Genomic DNA, 24,319 nt, shown 5'->3' with positions numbered 1-24,319 from the left:
CACCTCCCCTTCCACCACCCCTAGTTCGTTTAAACACTTTTAAACACAGATTCTGGTTAAAAGGGAAAAGACTATTTGTGTATTTTCTATTTCTTTGTGTGTTGATCTTTGTGGAGTTATGGCTTTTTAGGGAAGCCAGGTGATATTTTTTCAAATTTATCAGCATAAAGTAGTTCACACTATCCTCCTATGATCATTTTAAAGACTGAGGGGATCCATAGTCGTGCCCTCTTTTCATCCTTGACATTAGATTTTGGTGCCTTTTCTCTTGATCAGTCTTATCAGAGTTATCAATTTGTATTTTTTTCAAAGAATCTACTCTCAACCTGCTTTCTTTCACCTGTCTGTTGAATATCTTTTTTTCCCTTGATTTCTTCCCTTTATTAATTTCCTTCTTTCCACCACCTTTGGCTTCAAGTTGTTCTTTCTCTAGATCTGAACATGAAAGTGTAGCTCATTATTTTTCTGCCTGTCTTTTCTCATATGTGCATTCAAAGCTATAAATGTCCGTCCAAGTGCAATGTTAGCAATATTCTACAATCTCATTTATTTTTTGTAATAGTCCCATGAGGTATTCTTATTCCCTTTGCACAGATGAGAAACTGAAGGCCAAGTAACTTGTTTAATGTTATAAATGGGGAAATCATGACTCAAGACTAGGCTTTGTGGTTCTAAAATGCAAGATCTTCCTATTATAGTACATGGCATATAATGAGCCGTTTGTGGGTATTATGAGTAAACTGCTATGAAAATACCAAGAAAGCAAGAACGAGAGGGCTTTCCTCCTGAGGGTATGGGGCAAGCTAGAAAAGGACTTACAGGCAGATGGGCTCTCTACATGGGCACCCAGGAGAAGGGCTTCCCATCTATAAGCATGGAGGGCGGTCAAGATGGGTCAAGGGAGGCCAAGGAAATTCATGACTGGTGATTTTACAAAAGTAACAGAATCAGCTCCCAGCCTGTGAGCCCTCTCACAGCGAGATCCGTTCTTTTATGACCAGATTTGACTGGCACAACTCAACGTGGCACAAGATCAGGCACTTTTTCTAGGCCCACATGACCTCCCAAGTCACACCAACCATAACCAGCCTCAGCGATGGAGGGGACTGGAAGAAAGGAGCCCAGAAAGTATCACTGACTCAGTGACACATGGTCTTGTATAAATTTAAAATTGGAAGGAGGGGAAGACCTGCCATTGTCAGCTGCTTGTGGTGAGCCAGATTCATTCATTCAACAAAGATCTAAGTTTCAAGAAGCTAGTGCTGGGAATACAAATAGCACATGAACTAGGCCTCAGTTTCTTTTAAGTGAAACTGAAAACAACTAAACTGGCCTAAAATAGTGGGAAAATCTTCAGGAAAAACCCAAACTTTAAATTGGTCAAATGCAAACAGAAGAAATATTCTTTGCCTTTTTAGTGCTGTAAATAAAGTGAAATTGATAATAAATGCTTGATGACAATCAAAATAAGATCTCAGGGGATCCCTGGGTGGCTCAGCGGTTTGGCGCCTGCCTTCAGCCCAGGGCATGATCCTGGAGTCCCGGGATCGAGTCCCACATCAGGCTCCCTGCATGGAGCCTGCTTCTCCCTCTGCCTGTGTCTTTGCCTCTTTCTGTGTGTGTCTCTCTCTCTGTGTCTCTCATGAATAAAAAAAAAAAAAAAAAAAAAAAAAAAAAAACCTCATAATGCCTGCTCTACATATTCACATAAGACAAGATAAAGCAGAAATACCCAATGTTAAGCGGTCTCAGTGTACCAATCAGCTTGGGTATTTTTTTTAATGTATTTGCAACTTAGAAAAACAGAATAACCGATGTTTCCATTGACAACTCAAGAAGAGAGTTTGGCAAGGAAAGGACAAAGGGACGAAGAGGAAGAAGGATCATCCATAGTTTCATCACTCATGGACGATACAATGCGAGCTCTTCCCCACAGCCTGTTTCCTGGATCACTTCATTCCCTCTTTATTCTTTTTATTTTTTTTCACTGCCTCTTTCAAGGGGGGTGTGGGGGTAGAACATGTGATTAGGGCGCCTAGAGCTGCAAATAACTCTAAGGTAAGATGGGAGGGCACAGGGCACGGCCTATGCTCTAAGAGAAAAAATGAGCTTCCTGAACAAAGCCCCCTAATGTCCAGCCAAACACTGGAGCTCTGTTCTAGTGTATGGATGCTCACTTGAGTGTGCCCCCTCCTGAGTGGGAACCAGTGGTAGATGAGGCCATACCCCAGAAGCCAGGCTCAGTCCCACAGGGAAAGCAAGACCAGCAATGAAGGAACTAGAAGAGCTGCCTAATGGCACTACACAGGTGTTCAATAACTATCTAAGGACTGAACGATACCCCCAAAGTGTGGTCTCTTGGCTGAAGTTGGTCATGTTTGTGTCAAGCAGCAAGCCTGCTTCAATTGGATGTGGTTCTGCTGTTCTAACTGGGAGGCCAGGTAGGAATAAATCAATAATACAGCTGCTCCCATGCACCAAGCACCTCTTAGCACCACCAGGGGTCTACATGACCTTTAGACATATTTTTATCCCTCAAAAACTGCAAAAGATGAACACTGTCCCCATTTTACAGTAAGACAACTGAGGCACATATGATTCAAATCACTGGTCAAGGGCCCACAGCCTGTAAATGCTAGACCAGGACTCAACCCAGACCATCTGATTCCATGCTGCCCAACTGCAGCAAGACACTGCTCATCCAGCCCTGAGTCACTCCCAGGTTTGGAAACCCCACTTGAAGGGCAGGCTGCTCCCTTAGAAAAGGGGGCTTGATTCTCAGGATGTCTTATTAACAGTGATGTCCACAACATCCCCGAAGGTCCTCGGACTATCAGGGAATTTTACTCAGAATTTTTTTTCACACACAAATGTCTCTAAGCATAAAAATGAATCTGGTTGTAGCACCCTCTGGACTAAAGAAACATGTTAGAGAAATTGAGGCTTCTGAGGATAAGAGAATTCACAAACCCGTTCCTTCAAAAGGAGATCAGGTCGGACAAATTCCCTGGTTCTGCTTCCTTCATTCTTTCGGGCCTTGACCCAGCCTAAACTATTGCTAAGCCTGGAGACGTGCTGTGGAATGAGCTGGCCTCTAATGCCAAACGGTACTGAATACTCCTGAAATATGTCTATCAATGCCAAAAACATATAACATATATTTCTTAATTAGCTGGGTGCTTCTCAATGGGATGGTGAAGTTCCCGGGAAGGAGGCATGGCAGCGAGTGGAAAATGCATAGACATGCTCTACCTCTGCAAACTCAGGCATCTGTCCCGAGAGCCCTGTCCTCCTCTGTAAGGCAGGGACACTGCTGGCGCCCTTACCTCCCAAGGCATGAAGAAGCTCGGGCAAGATAATGGATGTGGGAACACTCTGGAAAAGTGCAAAGTGACAGACAAATGAGCCAGTGCCACTCTTTCCAAAGACAGGGATGGAGGCTAGCCCTGCTCTAGGTCTGTCACACTATCTAGCACCCTGTAGTTGGCCGATTATTTCTGCCTATGATACTGAACTACAATACTCAACTGTCATGCCAAATGAGTTCCATTAACTCTGAACAAGGGCTGCACATACTTCCAGTCCCCATCTACCTCTTGGGGCATGCTGTCTTAGGCTTTTACAGTCTAACCTGGTGACAGGGAAATGCCATCCAAATTCCCAACACCAGATTCTGAAATGAACCTTTGGTACAAGGTGGCATATGTTGAGTTATGCTTGATTCCTTCCCATCATAATGGGAAAAGCAAAGCCAAGAAAATATGTTCACCATGGATTTCCCCTAGCTTTATTTCTTTCCCGCAAATCACAACGAAGCAGCCAATTCAAGAGAGGTGCACACATCTCTCCCTACCTCCCCGCAAGGGTCCGCTGGGCCCATAAGAAGGAACCTATTAACAAGCCAGCAGCAGAGCAGCAGGCTGGTGGACATGCCAGAAGCAAGCATACAGGCCTGGGCTGGGAGAAAACCGAGAAAACCATCCCAAACGCCAGGGTGGGAATGAGCCTCCCCGGGGTAGGAGAGCCAAGCACAGGGCTGAAAGATGGCAGAGGGGAGGGAAGGGTGGCAGGGGGAGTCTCTAAGGGGCAATCACAGGAATGGTTACAACTGCATTTGTGACCAGCAAGCCCAGACTCCGCTCAGGGAGGCCCGCCTGGGACAGTGCCTGGCCTCTCACGGAAAAAGTCCGGAACCTGGAACTGCTGCCCACACACCAGTGCTGTTGTTCTCTGATAAACACGAACTGATAACCAAGGGTCCTCAAAATCATGAAATAATGAAATAAACACCCAACCATGAAGGGACCAAGATCATCAGGGCAACTTTTATTTGGAGCTGATCTCTTGCGAAAACACAGATACTTCAGGGAACAGGAGAGAAATTCTCATAAACTCTTAAGACTTCTCCAAGAAAATTGAGGGTTATTGTACCCATAAAAGAGGAATAAGCTGCTATGAAAAAGGAGCAATCAGGAAGTAAGTAAAGATTTTTTTTCTTGATTTTTAGGAACCTTATTACCAAAATAAACATTCTGATGGCTGGTTTGTATAACAGAATGACAAGATTAAGTAAGGATGAAGCTAGCGATCTGGATGATAAGACCACAGGCATTTCCTATCACACAAAACAGGAGGCATTTCCTATCGCATAAAACAGGAGGGGAGAGAGAGAGAGAGAGATGAGAGCAAGAGGCTGGTTAAGGGACAGAGTCACCAGGAGGTCCAGCAGGCTGGGAGGGGCCGGAGGTCCTGGAGTGCAGCCGGCTTACCACTCAGGTCTAGCTCACCCTGGGCTGCACAGAGAGGCACTCAACAAAGACCCGAGGGAGTGCAAAAGGACAGGACTGGCAGCCTTCCTCTCCTCTTTCCAGGGGCTCTGGGAGGAAGGTGGCTCTGCGGCAGCCACCCCGTGAACTGCTGGTCATGAGTGTGGCAGTGTGTGGTCTCTCAGGCAGGGTCCCCTCGAAGACCCTAAAGTTCAGCTGCTCAAGAGGCAGGGACAGCGTGCTTCTGCCTGGAACCCTGTCTGCTCATTGAAGGTATATGTGCAGCAAGCCTGAGGCTTGAGAGCAAGGAAATCCTAGGCGTACAAAGCGTCACCCCCTTCCCTCCACACCCCTCTGAAATGCACATTCATGGTCCTCTGTGTGTCCTGGGCACAAAGTAGGCCCTCAATAGATGTTGGCTGAGTGCACATTCTAGGAGGCACTTGGCAAGAATCTGAGAATCCTGGAATCCAGGAACGAGGCGGGGAAAGACCTCCAGATCTCTGGATTCCAGTGACTTCTGCCACTGACGGATATAAACACTGATGAGTCATAGCTACTCCTCAAAGGGTGTACAGAATCTCAGAGGTTAATAGAGCTTGCCAAGGTGCCCTTGGCCCTGGCTGGGAACTGGTATAACCTTCTTCCCCTCTGGGTCTGATAACAGGTATCAAGTAAACAGAAAGTACAAATTACATAAGTACATTTAGCTCCCTCTTAATGCCCTTAATTTGTTCCCAAAAGAAAAAACAGAACGGGTCATTAGGCCAAAAGACTATTACTATAACACAAGAACATTCAGAGTGAAGGCAGCATGTTGCTGAGAGTCCCCCGGGGATGGAAAGGCCTCTGGAGTCCCCTGTGACTGCAGGGGGAAGTTATCCTCCCTGCTGCCCCCCTGCCCGCCAACACTGACCTGGCCCTTGCTGCCCTGCGGGCCTCACCACAAGCACACACTGGACCTAAGGTTGGTTTCCTCATTACCCACAAGGGGAAGGGACCAGAAATGCTTCTAAGCCACTGTCTGGCCCAGAGTGAGGGGAGGATCATTCCTTATAAAGTAAGGAGCAAATTTACCCATTCATTCTACAAACTGATGTTTGAGTATCTACTCCGTGTCAGGCACTGTGGCTAGGTCCCCAGGACAGAGCCAAGCATCACAGACACAGTCTCACCTGCCTGGAGCTGACATCCTGGCAGGGCAGGCTGACACATGGCGAGGTACAAACAGCCGCAGCGTGAGGGTGAGCAGGCATGTGAAGGACAGGGGAGCAGCTTTTCCAGAAGAGGGAGGGCAGCAGCAAAGATCCACTGGGTGCTGGGCCCGTCCCAGGACCCAGGAGGGTGGGAGCCCATGTGCTGGCCTGAGATGGCCCTGAGGAATCAGGGTAGGGGGACCTGGAATCACTGATAAGCTGCATGGTAACTCAGATCCCTCTGTCTGGTCTACTGGCCAAAAATTTGGGCCTCAAGTGCCTGTAAGAGATGCTCCTGGAAACCAAGCAATGCATATGCATGGTCATTTCAGGTTTGTCCTTATGTGTTGTTACACGCCGCCTCTCAACGTGTGGTGTATTTAACAAAAGAGAAACACCTACCCTTTGACCCAACTGCTTCCTCTGAAACTTTATCCTACAGATGAATTCATTCAAGAGTCAAATGTAGGTATCCACCGTGGTATTACTTGTAATAGCAACAAAAAGAAACAACACTGAAAATGACTGTCCATCAAGAATCAAAGATGCCGGTACCCTTCTCCAGGAACAGGGGCAGCCAGAGGAGAGAGGGAAGGGAACTGTGTGTGCAGACACAAAAGATGTGCCCACATATCAAGTGGGGACAGTGGGTGTAGCATGGTAGGCAGGAGTTGAGCTCACTGGTATTAAAAACCAATTTGGTGTCCACCAAAGTGTTCCTGTGCACACAAAGTCCCAGTGAGGTCTCTGATTTGCTCTTGGAGGTGTCCTAAGGGTGGGGCGGGGACCTTGCAATCCACCTCATAACCTTCTAAACTATTTAGGAATTATGACTATTGGCATATAATACTTTTACAATACAAAAACTAGTTAATAAAAATACCCCTCTTTGTTCCGTTAGCGGCCTGTGTTTTGCTGAACGGAGGGAGGAGGGCCCCTCTGGACCACAGGACTGACCCACAGCTTCAAGAGAGGAAGCTTGAAGCCCACGGGCATGCCCAAGGAGCAACCGCCCCTCCACAAACCCCACTAGCTCTGCGTCCAAATCCACCACCACCACTCCCCTGCAATGACCGCAGGCATCTCCTCATTGGGTATCCTAGTGTTCCCTGTCCCTTCAAGTCTATTCCCAACAGTGATCCTTTCAAAACTCAGGTCCTACCACATCACTGCCCTCAAGTAAAGTAAAAGCCAGAGTCCCCACACAGAGTGTGCCGACTCCGCTCCCTGTGTCACCTCCAAAGGCCTCTGCTGGTTGCGGCATGGCCTCGCACAGTCACATTTGCTCCTCTACTCCCTGGGATCAGCTTCCTCTGGGGAGCCCACAGCAGGAGGCTGGCCACCTCCTGCCCCCAGGCAGGTCTTCTTGGACCCCTGTGTCCTCCTGCACCAGTTCTCATACTCCCAGACTCTTTCTCTGCTTTATTTCTCTCCACCAAGCACTTCCTTCCTTCCAACAAATCCTATCATTTACTCGATCCTTTGTTCATTGTCTATTCTCCGTCTTCCCCTCTGGAATTCGAGCTCTGGAAAGGCAGGGACTTTTGTCTGTTTTGTTCACTGTCATCCTGGGCCCCAAGGTCTGACACATAGCAGTCACTCAGTAAAAACTTGCTAGATGAATTCAGAATGAGAAAAATGGAAGTCTCAGTAGTTTTGATTTATACAGACTGAAGATCCACAGGTGGAAAGTAATTGGAGCATTATTATGGAGATGTTTTAACTCAAATGGTTAGAATTCTTTTAGAAACAACACTGCAGGGACACCTGGGTGGCTCAGCGGTTGAGCAGCTGCCTTCGGCTCAGGGCGTGATCCTGGGGCCCAGGATCAAGTCCTCCATTCGGCTCCCTATGAGGAGCCTGCTTCTCCCTCTGCCTGTGTCTCTGCCTCTCTGTCTCTCATGAATAAATAAATAAAATTAAATTTAAAAAAAAGGAAAGAAACAACACTGCATATGTAAACCAAACCATAAATGGGTTTACAAAAATAGTGGGGTGGGGGTATTGTATGAGGCTCAGTTCCCAACTGTCTACCAGTCACACAGGGAGCCCTTCTACAGCTCAGTCCCCTAGGTCTGACCACCCCTGGGGGCCCACAGGCTCCTGGGTCCCCTCTGCCTCAAGCCCTGGCTTGGGCTATTCTTGGGTGTCCAGTCAGTCCCCTGTGAGAAAGGACAGGGCACTTCTTGCTTCTCTCTAGCTCTCTGGCCTCCTCCCATGTGGTGGGTGCTCAGGGAGCAAGGGAGGTCATCTACTGCTTTGCACCATTAACAAGACAGGAACACTTTTTTTTTAAAATAGCTTAAATATCTGGCACAGCCTATTTTGCTTCCAGTGATTTCATCTGGAAAAGTGAACAGTCCTCAAAGGAAGAGATAGAGATCAGCAAACAAAGTGACTTACATCTCCGGAACATTGTGTAGTGCATTTATTTCAACAACGGAAAGCTGCGTATGTGCTACAGGATGCTTGGGTTTTAAAGGCTGTCCCCTCCAGGGAAAGGACACCAAGACCCACAGCTGGGCAAGTCACGGGCCAGGGGAGGGAGAGGAGGCCCCTCCAGAAGCACCCACCAGGGTGAGCAGTGTGGGCTGGACACACTGAAACGTGCTGCTGGAGATTCAAACACAGCATCTGTGAGCAGACAGCTTGGGGTGACCATGGAAACTGTCCCTAAAACTAGCAGAGGGGGCGAAGCACTTCTGGGCACCAAGTGCCCCGAGGCAAACTAAGAGAGTGCTGGTGAGAAGAAGGGGAATCTCAGGAACTCTGGGGGGACGTGCAGGCTCTTCGCTCAAAGCAAACAGGGCACGGCCTCCCGAGATTCACAGATGGAAGGAGAGCCAGAGTAGAGTCGGGGGAAGACACCTCTTACTCTGTTATAGTTGGCGCCTCGGAGCAGCTCTCTCCTCCCACAGAGAATGTCATGTGGGGGAAGGTTCAGGGAAAACAGGGAAGCCCTCCCACCATCTGAAACACAGTGCCACCGCGGTCCAGCACAGCCAGGCTGCCAGGGCCCATCCCTAGCTGCGCTTGCCGCTGAGCCCGCCCTGGGGTCCGCCCCACTGTCCCCTGCCGTGGCTGACGCAGGGGACTCACCGAGGGCTCCCTGTGGCCAGGCCCTGTCCTACTGACCCTCGCTCTCCTTACTCGGGCTCTTCCTCCCCTGCCATCTGCAGTCTGTCTTTGCCACAATCACAGCTGATGAGCCTTCCTGTGGTCTGCTTTTCTCAGCTGCATAGCAAGCATTTCCCCCTCGCTGCCCAGGCTGTCTTCCTGTCACTCCTGACACCAGGCCCTCACAGGCGGACCTCAGGGGTTTGGGTCTTTCCTAGTCAGAGCCAGGATGGGGGCACGGCCCATTACTGTCCTAATGCTTCATCAGGCTCATGCGCTCTCATGACAGTTGGAGAACCTCCCGGCTATGGTTTAATAAGATTTCAATCTGACCTCCTCTGTCTACATTTCAGGGGCACATTACATGACCATGAGAAAGGATGATCCCAAGACACACCTTGGCAGAAAAATGCTGCTGCCTGTGTGGGGGTCCTGTCTCACATGGTGATCAGAATATTGTAGGAGGGGGATCCCTGGGTGGCACAGCGGTTTGGCACCTGCCTTTGGCCCAGGGCGCGATCCTGGAGACCCGGGATCGAATCCCATGTCGGGCTCCTGCTGCATGGAGCCTGCTTCTCTCTCTGCCTGTATCTCTGCCTCTCTCTCTCTCTCTCTCTCTCTCTCTGTATGACTATCATAAATAAATAATAAAAAAAAATTTAAAAAAAAAAAAGAATATTGTAGGAGGTATAATACACATATTACACAGTATTGCACATGAATAAGAAATGGACAGAGAAGGGACAATCGAAGAGCAAGTTCACGTGGAAAGGAGGCCTAGGCTGTGGTGGAGACAGGTGAGCGTGGACACCAGTTACCTGCACATGGATATCCTGGTGGACCAGTGTCCTTTAAACCAGTGGGACAGTGTGAATGTCTGAACACAATTCCCCTCAAGAGGCAAGAATGGAGGCAGTGGTGGCAATGGTTAATCAGTGTGGTTCAAGGAATTGCTGGGTACATCCTGCCAGGAATGCCAATTTAAAACACATACACACACACACACACACACACACACACACACACACACACTCACAGAGGTATTCACATGCCCCAAATAACCCCAACAAAACTATATTGAACAGAATTTAACTTTTGATGATTTAGAAGCCATTTTCTGCTGTTACTGAGGGCTCTTAGCCAATGTTTGGAAGACTCAGTCCTAATTTGCTATTAAACAGCTGAGACCTTGGGCAACTTCTCAGCATCCCACTACCCACACTAAAGAGTGTGGGATTAAACTCTTAAATTTCTCTGAGTTTCAAATGTTTCACAAGAGCCTCCTACTGGCAAGAGACTGTGGGAGAACTTGAGTGGATTAAAGCCAAGTCATAATAAGAGTATGTGCTTGCAGTGACCTTCATGGCTGCAAAGTACTTTCCTTCTTTATCAGATCCGAGCCTCACAGCCACCCTGTGAGGACATTCTCACCTGGACCCCAAAGTCCAGCTTGGACCCACTCTCAGGGGCTCACTGCAAAACACACCTCAGTCAAAGTACAGCCCATGCTTCCTGAGCATGTTCACATCACAGAAATGTCATCTGGGCTATAAGGTCTGCACATAAAGATGCTAAAGTTTAAAGGGAAAGTTGATAGCAATTAACACATACACTTTACAAAATGAGTAAAAAGAGGCATGACTGCCACATACACTGTAACAGGCACTCTAACCCCGTAGGTCCTGGGCTCCTGATGTAGACCCCCTGCTGGGAGGTCAGGCACAGTGACACCTTGGGGTGGATGGGGGCAGTCAAGAAATTAGGGAGCATTAGGTGGGAGCAGTGTACCTGCAAAGGGCTTAATCCTGCTTCCAAACTGTGGGCAAAAAGAGCATCTCTGAACCCCACAAGCAATTCCTCAAGGTTTTCTCATAAGGTTAGCCTGTCCACCTTCTAGAATGGAGTGCACATCTGCCACATGGCGGGGGACATCTTGCCAATCCTATGACGTGCTCTCTAGAGGATGACCCACTCCTGACTGGGACAATGCAGGAGGGTTACCCACCTTCTAGGCCTCAGAGCCCCTCCTGTCATCCCCAGGGCCCAGGAGAGCCTAGCCCTTTTGGGCCCTCACACCTCCCTCCACATCATTCCTTCTCCCTGGAACCACCTCCCAGATGACTGGCAAGTTACAAATTATTCTTCAAGATCAAAATCAAATGTCACACCTCTTCCATGGAGTCTTATTCCCAGTCAGAATTAAGCTTTGCAGCCTGCGCTGCCCTGAGTAGCATGCTCCTCGCCTACAGTAAGTACTCCATCCAAACTTAGATAAACACAGTCATCCACAGATCTGTCTCAATCAGGAGGTAAAGGGTGCCTTAGGGCAAGGACCACATGGTGTCTATTTTTATATCCCAATCACAGCACAAAGTCAGTTGTACTGAATACAAAAGTCCTTGGGCCCTGAACCCTGCTCAATATGAGACAGGAAGTGAAAGTCTCTGGCTCTGTGGTCTATCCACCGGCCCCTGGGATGCCACCCCAAAGCCCTCTCTCTTCTGCCCCCAATTTCACAGCCAGAACACACAGCAGCACCAAGGCCCACCGCCCAGACCCCTCTCTGGACCCAACACATTCTGTTGGCCTTCGTGTCCTCCTGTCTCGGAGCCCAGTACAGGTCAGATACCCACTCAATCCAGATCCAAAAAGCACATGGATGCCCACATTCATACTCACTAAATAAAGGGACATGTTATCAAAGAAATGAATTTTGAAAGCAACTGTCTTTCTTATTTTTAAACTCCCTGAAATATTTCAAAAATGCATTTGGAAGTCTGCAAGTAGGTCACCTTAAAAGAATCAACAGCATGCTGATAAAAAACAAAAACACTTTCACGGTTTGGATTATTCAATCTCTGGTTCAAATCAATAGGAAAATTTAAACATTACAAAATATAAGTTTCTGATGGTTCAAATTCAAAAGTAAATTTATCTCTAAGTATACTTTATTTCTTACTTATAGTCCTAATCTTAGAGGCAGATGCCACATGTATAATATAGTGGCTTCTAATGAGAAGTTAGATTATCTTGAAGACTTTAAAGTGAACTAATACTCAGGGTCCTGGTATATTATATTCTTTTTAAGTTAAATGTATTTGCATGTACTTCCTTTATTAAAACCATGAAAATATTAAGCAAATGAAATCTATAAATTTAGAAACATTGCTACTGAGGCTACAGCAGATGCAGCAAAGAACAAATGCATTTGGGTCAAAGGGGGTGATGAGGAGTCATTTCAGTTACTGTTGCTAAGAGGGGTATGCAACAGTTGAGCTGATTTAATAATTTACTGGATGGGACATCAAGTCTGACAGGGGACGCAGTGGGTAGAAGAGGAAAGCTGAGTAGGACAAGTCAAGGGAAGCTATCAAACTCAGGACAGGCAGGAGAAAAGGCCAGGACAACAGGCCAAAAGCTGCCATGGTCCTGGCAGCCCTGCTCCTCAAAAGGGTCTCATGACGTTGGAGCCCCAAGGCCCCCAGATGCACCATGCAGATGGGACTCTTCCTGGACCTTCCCTCATCTGACATTTCCTAGGCCCTGGTCCAGTGCCAGATCCCATACTAAGAGTGGCGGGGGGTTGAGAGCACCCTCAGAAGTGAGCGAGGCTCAGTTCTTGTCCCCACGAGACAACAGAATTCATAGTAGCAGTCGATAGTTCTTGAGTGCTTCCAGGTATGAGGCACCATTCATTGTCAGCACAGCCCTATGAGGCAGCACCGCTACCACCCCATCTTACAGATGAAGAAATGAGGTACACTAGTGTTTCAGAAACTTGACCAAAGCCACACAGCTCTCAGGCAGCAAAGTTGGGACTCAAAGCAGGTGTCCTACAGACTGTCCCTTAGCTGGCAGGCCACACTGTCTCCTGGATGAGACACAGCGACAGAAAACCCCAAGAAGGGGCAGAGGTGAACGACATGAGTCTGACTGTGGGGACCTAGAGGGCCAGCACTCCACTGGGTGCTGACTCCAATAAGGATACAACGTCAGCAGGCATGCATGCGTGTGTGCACTCACTTATCTGGCATTCGCTGAGCACCTGTGCAGGAATCCTGTTCTGGAAGCACGCCTGCTCAAACAGGTTAGGGGAAGCGGGGGGACAGACCCGTACCCCTGGCCTGCTTTGTTCACAGGTGCTCCCCAGAGCTGGGCATAGAGCCCAGCATACACAGGGCAGTGACATGTGAGAGGGGGAATGAGCTAAGCACGACCCCAGCCCTGCCACACACCAGCTGGAGAACCATGGGCACATTACCTAACCTCTCGGAGCCTCGATTTCCTTACCCACGAAGTAAAACTGATACTGACAATTTCTCCTACGTGTTGTTGGCAGATGGAGTACTTCAGTCACGGGTGGAAGTACCTGCTCTCCACTGGGGAAGTCCAGGGGTGGGATGAGGCGGGAAGGGTCAATGAGAGCACCTGGGCTTCAGCAGGCTAGACAGCATGGCCGGGTACCCACCTTGAAACAGGAACAGCAAGGAAGGAAGGAGGAACTGGGGTCACATTTCTATACCAAAATCCCCATGTGGTTTCAATTTGATGAGTTTCTCATAACTTATCGTCCAGCTGCTGGCTGGGCTGAGAACAATGTCATACACTGTTAATAGTTACATTTTTAAATTGACAGGACTATCCAAAGATCATTTTGTCATTACTATTGTCAACCACCAGAGTATTATTTATTTACACAATACCTCTCTTCAAAAAGAAGCCAGAAAACTTCACAGAATCCCAAATACAAGAAATACAGGTGATATCAATAAACTCTAAAAGCTGGGATGCCTGGGTGGCTCAGTGGTTGAGCAGCTACTTTTAGCTCCGGGCGTGATCCCGGGGTTCCGGGATCGAGTCCCATATCGGGCTCCTTGTATGGAGCCTGCTTCTCCTGTTTCTGCCTCTCTCTGTGTGTCTCTCATGAAAAAGTAAGTTAAATCTTCAATCAATCAATCAATCAATCAATCTCCAAAGTTAGGGATCCCTGGGTGGCGCAGCGGTTTGGCGCCTGCCTTTGGCCCAGGGCGCGATCCTGGAGACCCGGGATCGAATCCCACGTCGGGCTCCCGGTGCATGGAGCCTGCTTCTCCCTCTGCCTGTGTCTCTGCCTCTCTCTCTTTCTCTCTGTATGACTATCATAAATAAATAAAATTAAAAAAAAAAAAAAAATCTCCAAAGTTAAAATGCAAACAAAAGTTTAATGTTTTCTCAGGGAACCCCAATGTTAGGTAGATCAGAAAATCCACCGTTAATTTTAATTTCTAGGCTCCCCAGGGCAACCATTTTAAAAACTTAAATCCTGTCCCTTCCCTGCTCAACACCCATCACATTGAGTTAAACCCTAAATGCTCACCTTTGCTGCCAAGTCCCATCACGACCTGTCCCCTACTGCCCTCTTCCACTCTCCCTCACTGGCCCTGTTCTGCTCGAGCTACAATCTTCCTGCTGTTTCTCGCACACACTAAGCTGCCTCAAGATTTTTGCACACACTGCTCCCTCTCCCTAGAATGTTCTTTCCCAAGACAATTGCATGGCAAGCTCCCTGATACCACATGGGCCTCTGCCCAGAGGTCTTCAGAGCCTCCCTGACCATCCTCTCTCATCCAGCCCTACCTCGCACAACTACCACATTACAAGATCTGTAAGATCTTAACAGCAATATTCTGTTGTTAACAATTTCATTCACGAAGCCACATACTGACAACTCTTTGATTACATGGAAAAAAGACTACTCAGATGATTAACCATAAAATGTTTCTTGAGCTGACAGCAAAATTTAATTTTTCAGTGTTTCTTAAAAAGTAAATTCTTCTACAAGGCCAGCCTGTATAGTCAGTCACTCACTCAGAAGACCTTCCCACCTGGAGCTTCCTGGGCAACAACCACCGAAGGACCTGGAACCAGTTTTGTATGTTTTTGTTGTTTGCAAAAGGGTCTGAGTCAGAAGAAGCAACTGTGTCAGGAACCAAAGGCCCAGTCACTATATGCTTTAAACTCTCAAGTATTAGGACTTGCTCTATTATTGAGTCAACATTTATATTTACAGAATGTGAAAACATTTGGTCAGACTGTCCCCTATAATGAACCCCAAACACACACCCAGAACCTAGTTGGGTTTTTCTAAAAAGCTTTCATTTATTTATTTGAAAGAGTTTGTGTGCGTGCACAAGGGGGTGGCAGAGGGAGAGGGAGAAGCAGGCTCCCTACTGAGCAGCGAGCCCTATGCAGGCCAATCCCAAGACCCGAGGATCACAACACAAGCCAAACGCAGATGCAGATGCAGATGCGTTAATGCACTGAGCCACTCAGGTGCCCCACCCAGAACCTAGTTTGATACTACCTTTATGTGTCAGAGGAAAACCTGGTTAGCCCTGAAAAGTCAAAGAGATAAAGACTTTTAGAGACTGGAAACAAACTATCTCTATGGCTCAGTATTATTCTGGGACTTTCTTTTAAATCCTGAATAACTCTAAGAAATACACATTGCTCAAAGCAATGAAATGCAGAAAAGTATCTCCTTGAATCATCCTAAATTCAGGGAAGAGAGGGCATTTGACTGCCAGGACCAGCACTGTTTTTCCTTTGACTACAGATTCTTAAAAACAAGAGACCTGAGGCACCTGGATGGCTGGCTTCAGCTCGGGTCATGATCCCAGGGTTCTGGGATGGAGTCCCGGATCGGGCTCCCCGCAGAGAGTCTGCTTCTCCCTCTGCCTATGTCTCTGCTCCCCTCTGTGCATCTCTCATGAATAAATAAAATCTTTTAAAAACAAAAAACAGGGGATCCCTGGGTAGTTCAGCGGTTTAGTGCCTGCCTTTGGCCCAGGGCGCGATCCTGGAGTCCTGGGATCGAGTCCCGCGTCGGGCTCCTGGCATGGAGCCTGCTTCTCCCTCCTCCTGTGTCTCTGCCTCTCTCCATGTCTATCATGAATGAATGAATAAATCTTTAAAAAAATTAAAAAGAAAATAAAAACAAAAAACAAAAACAAGAGATTTTCCCAGGGTAGAAGTTTCAATCAAGTCTAAAAATAAATAGAGTGAGAGAACAGACACTCACACTGTAGAAGAACTAAGAACCAAGAGTCTGCTGGACGTCTGAGCCAAAACGTCCAATGCCAGCATGTCCCAAGCAAACATGGCAACTTGCCAATCCTGTGTCCCCCATGTCCCAGTGGAATGTAAAGGGGAAATGGTTCCACACAGATGTCACTGGTCCTCTGCTTAGACCACCATTGGGAGCCTCCTAAGGGCCCCCACTCATCCCTCACTGCACTATCCTTCACAGAACTACACCCTCTCTCCTCCCATCATCTCTGATGGGAAAAACAACTAACTTTTCCACTTTGGAGCAAAATGCTATTGCAACTGGAGAAACATTCTTGGATATAATAAGATATTCTGATTCTAAGGAATTGTAAATTTGATGCTGAAGTGTGTGAGAAAGGATGAACAAGCAGATTTGAGGAAATATTATGGAGCCATGGCAACAGAAACCACGGAAGAAACTCCAGTTGCACAAAACTGTTTAAAAATAAACCGGATACTAAAATACCAGCAAAAAGCTACAATGACTCACACTGTTCTCCTCAAATACTTATGAGAACAGCCAGTTCTTTGACAGTCTCCCAGTCCTTTTCCCTACTGGAGAAACGTGAGACAAAGAAAGTAAAAGGAAGCTTTGAAAATTTTCTCTTATTTTACCAGCAACTTGATATGAATAAGACCTTATATGTTTTAGAGTTTGATGAGAGCACAGAAATGTGTATTCATGACAAGAAGATTGTCGAGGTTTTTAATAAAAGCCAAACTAAATTCAAAAAGCATAACTGAAGCCCTGGAGTGTGCTATATACTAAGTGCTCAAATACTAGTAAATGTGGTTAAGGAACTACAGTGCAGTTTCTATCATTAATGTACAACTTTTTTTTTTTTAATTTTTTTTTTAATTTTTATTTATTTATGATAGTCACAGAGAGAGAGAGAGGGGGGGGCAGAGACACAGGCAGAGGGAGAAGCAGGCTCCATGCACCGGGAGCCCGACGTGGGATTCGATCCCGGGTCTCCAGGATCGCGCCCTGGGCCAAAGGCAGGCGCCAAACCGCTGCGCCACCCAGGGATCCCAATGTACAACTTTTTAAGGTATTTTGTATATGTGACCACCCTTCCCCTTCACTTGTGTGCACTGCCCCCCACCTTCTCCCCTTGGGCCCCATCTCCATGGCATGTCCTCCAACTACATTTATACAAACCTTTTAATGTAGCAGTTGCACACATAAGCCCCAGGTCGCAGCCCTGGGGGGCCCTGCACTGGCCTGCCCTACCTGCTTGGCCCAGTTTCACCTCTAGCCAGGCCCTGAACAACCATAGGGGCAGTGCACTGAGACTGTCCTTCCTTGTTACTCCTACCCACCTGCTAGGCCCAGTTTGAGTGTCACCTCCAACGAGGAGCCCCCCCCCCAATCACAGCAATGACCCCCCCACATCACTGTCCCAGTGCAGGTCCTCTATGGTGCCATTATTTGGTTAGAGCCTTATTTTCCCAACCAGACTGTTAGCTCCTGGGGGTACCCTGGTGCCTGTCACAGTGCCTTTAGCTGCTCAGAGACAGTCGCTGAAGGAAGAATGGACCCAGGGAGAGAATTTCTAGGAAACCTCAGTCCTGTGCTATCTGTGCCATTTTTCCTCAGTAGCCCAGGACCTGCCTCCTAACCTGCATTCCCCTTACCCTGCCCTGCTATAGCCCTCCTCTCTTTTTCCCATGAAAATAATTATTCTCCCATGCAAACTGCCACTCTTCCACATGCCCAAAGACCTGTTTTAGATATACTACACACTCATTTACACACCAGAAAAACTTGTTTGCAAAAAGCTTTGCTGCCAGTTGGTGACCATTTTCTTTTTCTTTTCTTTTTTTTTTTTTTTTTTTTTTTGTGACCAATTTCAATGAAGTAACCATACTTAGGCAATCTCTTAAAATTTATTTTGTTTGTTTAGGGCTAATTTTAAAGTATTTTGCAACATAAATCATTCATCAAGCCCCATAATCACTGAGATTTCAATTTAGTTTGTATCAAAAGGCCAGGAAAACCGCTCAAACACAAGCCAGCTTTGAGCAGGAGTGTTGCCCACAGTGACAAAGGTCCACCTGAGAACACACTCACCGCAGGAAAACTGGAACACACTGAGCCAAGGGAAACACAGGTGACGGACCAGCAGCAGCATCAAACAGAAGATTTGGAAAGCATGCTCTACGTGCTCACCACCACAGCTGAGGAGATCTGTGTACCCTGTGAGGGGCTCCAGGGATGTCCCCAGCAGCGGTGGCTAGGAAGGGGACTGATCCAGCCATCTCAGTCTTACTAGCCACATGCCCTAGCAAATCACATTACTGCTCTATGCCTCTGACATCCCACTCATAAAATGGGCATGATGATGAGCACGTTGCAGGCTTCTTAATGAGGATTAGCTTCGGTAATGCAAGGATGTGCCTCTCTCTTACGTGGCAAAAAATAAATATTGGTTCCCTTTCCTGGTTCTAGTGCAAATGAGATGAGATGCAGCAGAATGACCTTGGACTTAGCACAAGACTCCCCTTGTTCATCAAGTAGGTGATCTTCAAAGTTCTATTCAGACTCGGACACGCTAAGGAGAGCCTGGGAGTGCAGGCTCAGGACAGACTGGGGCCGCCACTGGTTCAAAGTGTTCAGTGAAAATGTATATTATGCATTTTGTGTCAAAATGAGAAATGAAGAGGCCTTTTTTATTAAATAAAAGCAGTAATCAAAAGGGAAGGTTTTACTTTTCATTAAATTAGCATATATCCCTTGGGAATACAATGGTAACTACCCACTCGCTGTTTGCTTCCCATTCTTTCAATACCTATAGTCACACTATGTTCTGGGTGCTGGGGAATCCAACAGGATATGGAGCAGACGAATATCCCCATCCTTGTGGAGTCATACTCCAGTGTAAGTGGCCGACAGAGAATAAATCAGAGTAGCCGCTATGTGGAGAAACACAGCAGGAAAAGTGACCAGCAGAAGGCGGAAAGGAGGCTGTACTTTTACAGGGAGCGGCTAGAGCTGCTGAACAGGTGACATCTGAGACAAAGCTGAAGGCTGTGAGAGCCTCCAGGGGAAAGGCACGTGGCAAAAGGAAGCTCGTGTCTGAAGGCAGGAAGGCCTGCCTGGCACGGCAGGGGAATGGCAAAACAGCCACTGCAGTGCTGCCCCGTGAGAGGGGACAGTGACCGCCACCAGGCAGACAATAGCGGAAACGATGACGCAGGAGTTCTAAAAGAATCCTGAGTGTAAAACAAAATGACCTCACTCTTTCAATTTCTATCCCACCAATGTCAACCCCTGACCCCTGCCCCCTCCACCCTGGTTCTCTGGCTCAATGGTCCTTCAAGCACATGCCCAGCAGCAGTTGTGCCCTGCATTTCCTGAGCTCAGCTCTCCCCTCCCCGACCCAGATGTGCCCAAGGGCCCGCTGGGGGGTAAGGAGCAGGGACATGGGCCCCAAGCCCTTTCCACTGACCCCATGAAGCCCCAGGAGGCAGGGAAGTCCAGCACTGCTGAGAATCCCCCACTAGGGCCAGCTGTACAGACATGAAGCCGGAACAGCTTCTCTTCCCTACTCCCACCTCCAGAAGGCTCCCCTGTTCTCACCCAGCAGTCTTTCTCCAGATCACATCATCACCACCCCCTGCCCACACTTTTGCAGAGTAAAACAAAATCATCTTGCTAAACACTAGATTCAAAGCGACAGCGCTAAGAACTGATGCCTTCCGACCCATGCAGAATGTAAATGGTTTTGAAGCATGGCAAGCAGTCAACTTTAGGTAAGCATAGGTAAGGGTATCTTGAAATCCCTCACTCTCGATCTTCACTAGGGGGTTAGTTTCTAAACCATTTCCTGGGCTCACCAAGAAGCAGAAGATATGAATCACAAATACACAGCAGTGCATTCCTAAGGCCTAAAAATGAAAACGGAGATGGTTCTGAAAGATCCAGAGAAAGGTGTATCTATTTTATTCTTAAAACTGGCATGAAGAAGAAAGGAAAGCCCCAGAAGCTGAAAATACTTAATAAAGCCTCCACCTTTGGGATATCCAAGGAGGTGTTAAGATGCTTGACCTTTCCTTTCCGATTATCTTACAGGATGTGAACTCAAATCTTAAAATATGCTGTTCTGTCACAGAGCAGGCTTCAGAAGTGGATAAGGAAGTTTTTCCTCTAGGAAGACCTCGTACTTGTGTGTCAAGGACATCGAGCAGAGGAGGTACAGACATGCCTGGCTCCAACAGGCCACCTGGCAATTCCCCAGGTCCTTTGGGCTCCACCATCTCCCACCAGCCTGGCAGAGTTAAGAGTCAGCACTCCCGTCGCGTGCCAACTGTGAGGCTCACAGAGGTCCTTCTACTCCGTGAGAAATCCACGGGGGCAGAGTCCTGCCCTTTTAGCTACGTATAACCCAGAACAACTACCCAAAAAATGAGACAGCATGGGGCACCTGGGTGGCACAGTCACTTAAGAGGCCGATTTCTTGGTTTCGGCTCAGGCCAAGATCCCAGGGTCCTGGAATTAAGCCCTAAGTCAGGCTGTATACTCACCACAGAGTCTGTTTCAGGTCCTCTCTCTCTCTCTCTCTCTCTAAAATAAATAAATTTTAAAAATAGAGAGAGAAAGAAAGACAGACAGGATCACAGGTGAAGGGAAGACAAAGGGAGAGAGAACATACCATCTGAACTAGATCTTGATCATTAGAGGTGATAGACTTCTCTATGTGAGAAATTAGCATTTCAAAACTCTGGACTTGGAGTCCTGTAGTCACTCTTAAAATGACTATGCTTTACCCCTGGTGTCTTTTACGTGCTAATTCCTCAAACAAGTGGGTGCTAATTCCTCAAACAAGTGGATGGCCACCCCCCTCCCTGGTCATTGTCAGCTCCTCTTTCGGTTCTAGGTAGAAACAGTCCCAGGTTATGAGAATCGGCAGCAAAGGGAGGCAAGACCCAAAGTTGCGTGGTCTCAGTACAGCCCATCAGCCGTTAGTTCACCCAATGTGAGGAGGAGCTGGAGCCAAAAGCACTTAGCCATGCCCCTAAACTCATTTTTCTCATGCGATGGAAACACATCAGCGGAAGGGTCTGTGCCTAGGACTGATTTTTTGCAGTCATACTTGTGAGACTTCCCTCTGCTGGCAGGCACCCTGGGAATGTGGAGACTCAGACTGAAAATCTCCCAAAGCTAAATACTGACTTGGTGCTCCACAGTTTTAAAAATAAAAAAGTTACTTTAAAAAGGACAAAAATGACACATTTGCAAATCTGATATTAATGTGAGAATACAAACAGTGGTTCAAGAACATGTACAGGCAGAGTCCCAAGATTTGAAAGAAAAATTATTTGAAGCAGGCCTAGGCGGACTCCAGCCTCTCCCCTCCCCGCGGTCCCCACAAGAGCCAACACTCAGCAGGACCAGGACACACTCCCACAGTGCAAACCCTTTGATGAGAAACGTAACCACTTTTGTGCTCTGGGCTGGAGTGGGCCTGGATTGTACAGGAGACCAGGGTGCGGGAGCTCCAATTCCAGTGCTCACAGTGGTGGCTTTTACCTATGCAGCCTCAGCATCTGCTCCCTGCCCTGCCCAGCTCTGGGAGGACTGAGGGACAGTTACCGACCCTTGCACAAACGATGTCACTGTATCTCGCCATCGGTCCCTCTACTCACTCAGTCATTCACTAATAAACAGATCTCGAGACCTACCATGTTACAGCGATGTGAGATCACAATGAACAAGCTAAAGCTCCTGACTTCTTGCAAGCTGGCATTGTAGTGGCATCTGCATTTACCAGGCGTCCGATAAACTGTGGAATATGGGAGTGCTCTACCAGACACGATTGCTAGATTTCTCAAGTGGGGCTCTCTCCCCTGGCGCATGCACAGTGTACCCTGCAGCAGGGGATCTCCTCCGGGGCGATGAGGCTCCAGGAGGCCAATGCTTGTGATCAGCCCCACACATGCTGCCTATTACACAGTCATCTATGACACAGTCAAAACCAGCACCAAATGGCAAGAGCGCTGGCATAAAAACCCAAATTCCTTCTTAACTGCTCGCTAATTCAGAGAGCAGCTTACTGCAAAAACAGATTTTTAGCTTTCTGTGCAACGAAGGAAGAAGACGCCCTGCAGAGTAAATCATCAGACTATGAGCTGCTCAAGGGTAAGCCCATCTCTTCTCCACCTTGAAATTCAGGAGCTGCACAGCAGAGGTCAACAAGCCTACGCGTGTGCTGAATGAGCCAGGCTCCTGGAGGTGAGAATACAGGTGACACACAGGCGCCCGCAGCCCTGCAGGCACTCTCTGACATCCGCTCCTCCTTGAACAGATTTGGGAAGGGAGGAGAACAGAAGCGGAGTCACCAAGGTCAGCGAGTAAAGCAGCAAGTGGTGCCACCAGAACGTAGGCCTTGCTCTGAACACAGGGAGACTAGCAGGCCCTGGAGATGGAGCACCTGCCAGGCCCTGGTCTTCTCTGCTCCCAGTCCCTCCCCTTTATGCCAGCATCCTCTGCCTCCTCCTCCTGTACCTTGGTGCTTTGTGTTTTAATCCTGGAAGTCACAACTTAGGAGGGTCAACAAAGTTTTTATCTCAGGAACACACAAAGGAATGATATCATTTGGCCTAAAGAGGCTGTGGGAGGGCCAATGGTTTAAGAAGTTGGAATTTTGCTAGGTTTTTTTTTTTAACAGGAAAATTTTCCTATTTTAAATCGAGAGACAATTTGCCCATTTAAAGAGTACACAGTGATTTTTTTTTCATGTGTTCAGAGCTGTGCAACCATCACCAAAGTCAGTTTTAAAACATTTCATCAGGGATCCCTGGGTGGCGCAGCGGTTTGGCGCCTGCCTTTGGCCCAGGGCGCGATCCTGGAGACCCGGGATCGAATCCCACATCAGGCTCCCGGTGCATGGAGCCTGCTTCTCCCTCTGCCTGTGTCTCTGCCTCTCTCTCTCTCTCTGTGACTATCATAAATAAATTAAAAAAAAAAAAAAAATTTAAAACATTTCATCACCCCAAAAAGAAACTCTATACCCTCTGGCAGTCACCCCATCCCTGCACCTCCAGCCGCAGGCAACCACTCACCTACTTACTGTCTCTCTGGATTTGCCTATTCTCGACATTTCCCATCAGTGGAATCCTGCAGCATGTGATCTCTTATGACCGCCTCTTTCACTCAGCACAATGCTTTCGAGGTCCATCCATGCCATAGCACATACCAGTACTTTGTTCCTTTTTATCACGAAATACTGTGCCATCCAAGCTGATGGACATTTGGGTTGTTTCCACTTTGGGGCTATTATAAATGCTGCTGTGAGCATTTATGCAAAACTCTTGTGTTTGGACATATGTCTTCACTTCTTTCAGGTAGGTATCTAGGAGTTGAACTGCAGGGTCATATCGCAACTCTCCAGCTTTTTGAGGAACTGTTTTCAAAAATTATTTCCAACAGCCAGCCAGACTGTTCCACGAGGCAGCTGTGCCATTTTATACCCCCACTACCCCTCAGCTGTGGCTAGGGTCAGATGTCTCCACATCCTCACCAGCACTAGTCAGTGGCTGCCTTTATTATTACAGACATCCTAGTGGGGGTTAAGTAACATCCCAATGCGGTTTCAATCGGCATTTCCCTAATGACTAATGTGCTTTTTTGACTATTTGTACACCATCTCTGGAGAAGTGTCTATTCAGATCCTTTGCCCTTAATTGGGTTATTTGTCCTTTCATTGCTGGGTTTTATTTTATTTTTTTTTTAATTTTTTTTATTTATCTATGATAGTCATCAGAGAGAGAGAGAGAGAGGCAGAGACACAGGCAGAGTGAGAAGCAGGCTCCATGAACCGGGAGCCCGACATGGGATTCGATCCCGGGTCCCCAGGATCGCGCCCCGGGCCAAAGGCAGGCGCTAAACCGCTGCGCCACCCAGGGATCCCTCATTGCTGGGTTTTAATCCAGTTCTTTATATATCTGTTCTGTCTACCAGATACAGGATTTGAAAACATTTTCTGCCATTCTGTGAGCTGTCTTTTCACTCTCTTGGTATCTCTGAAGCACACAAGTTTTTAATTTTGATAAAATCCAATTTATCTATTTTTTCCCTTGTGTTTTGGTGTCATATCTCAGAAACCACTGCCCAATCCAAGGGGAAGAAGATTTGTGCCTGCTTTCTTC

At 47.5% G+C, this 24,319-nt stretch overlaps 1 protein-coding gene across 7 annotated transcripts in view; it reads right to left on the bottom strand.

Moving 5' to 3' along the window:
* PACSIN2 (protein kinase C and casein kinase substrate in neurons 2) overlaps positions 1–24,319 on the bottom strand; it is a 135,326-nt gene that overhangs the window by 43,282 nt on the left and 67,725 nt on the right. Inside the window, exon 1 of one of the 7 annotated variants that reach the window (XM_041756617.1) lies at positions 21,854–21,874. The exons of 5 other annotated variants lie outside the window; for them this stretch is intronic. The gene's annotated coding sequence lies outside the window, so the exon portion shown is untranslated. Of the gene's footprint in view, positions 1–13,448; positions 13,525–21,853; positions 21,875–24,319 lie in introns of those variants that run through there. One more of the 7 variants, XM_041756616.1, reaches the window with a different exon arrangement.

This window comes from Vulpes lagopus, chromosome 5 (assembly GCF_018345385.1).
Source record: "Vulpes lagopus strain Blue_001 chromosome 5, ASM1834538v1, whole genome shotgun sequence".
Lineage (NCBI taxonomy): Eukaryota > Metazoa > Chordata > Mammalia > Carnivora > Canidae > Vulpes > Vulpes lagopus.
This window is presented reverse-complemented; position numbering and strand designations above follow the sequence as displayed.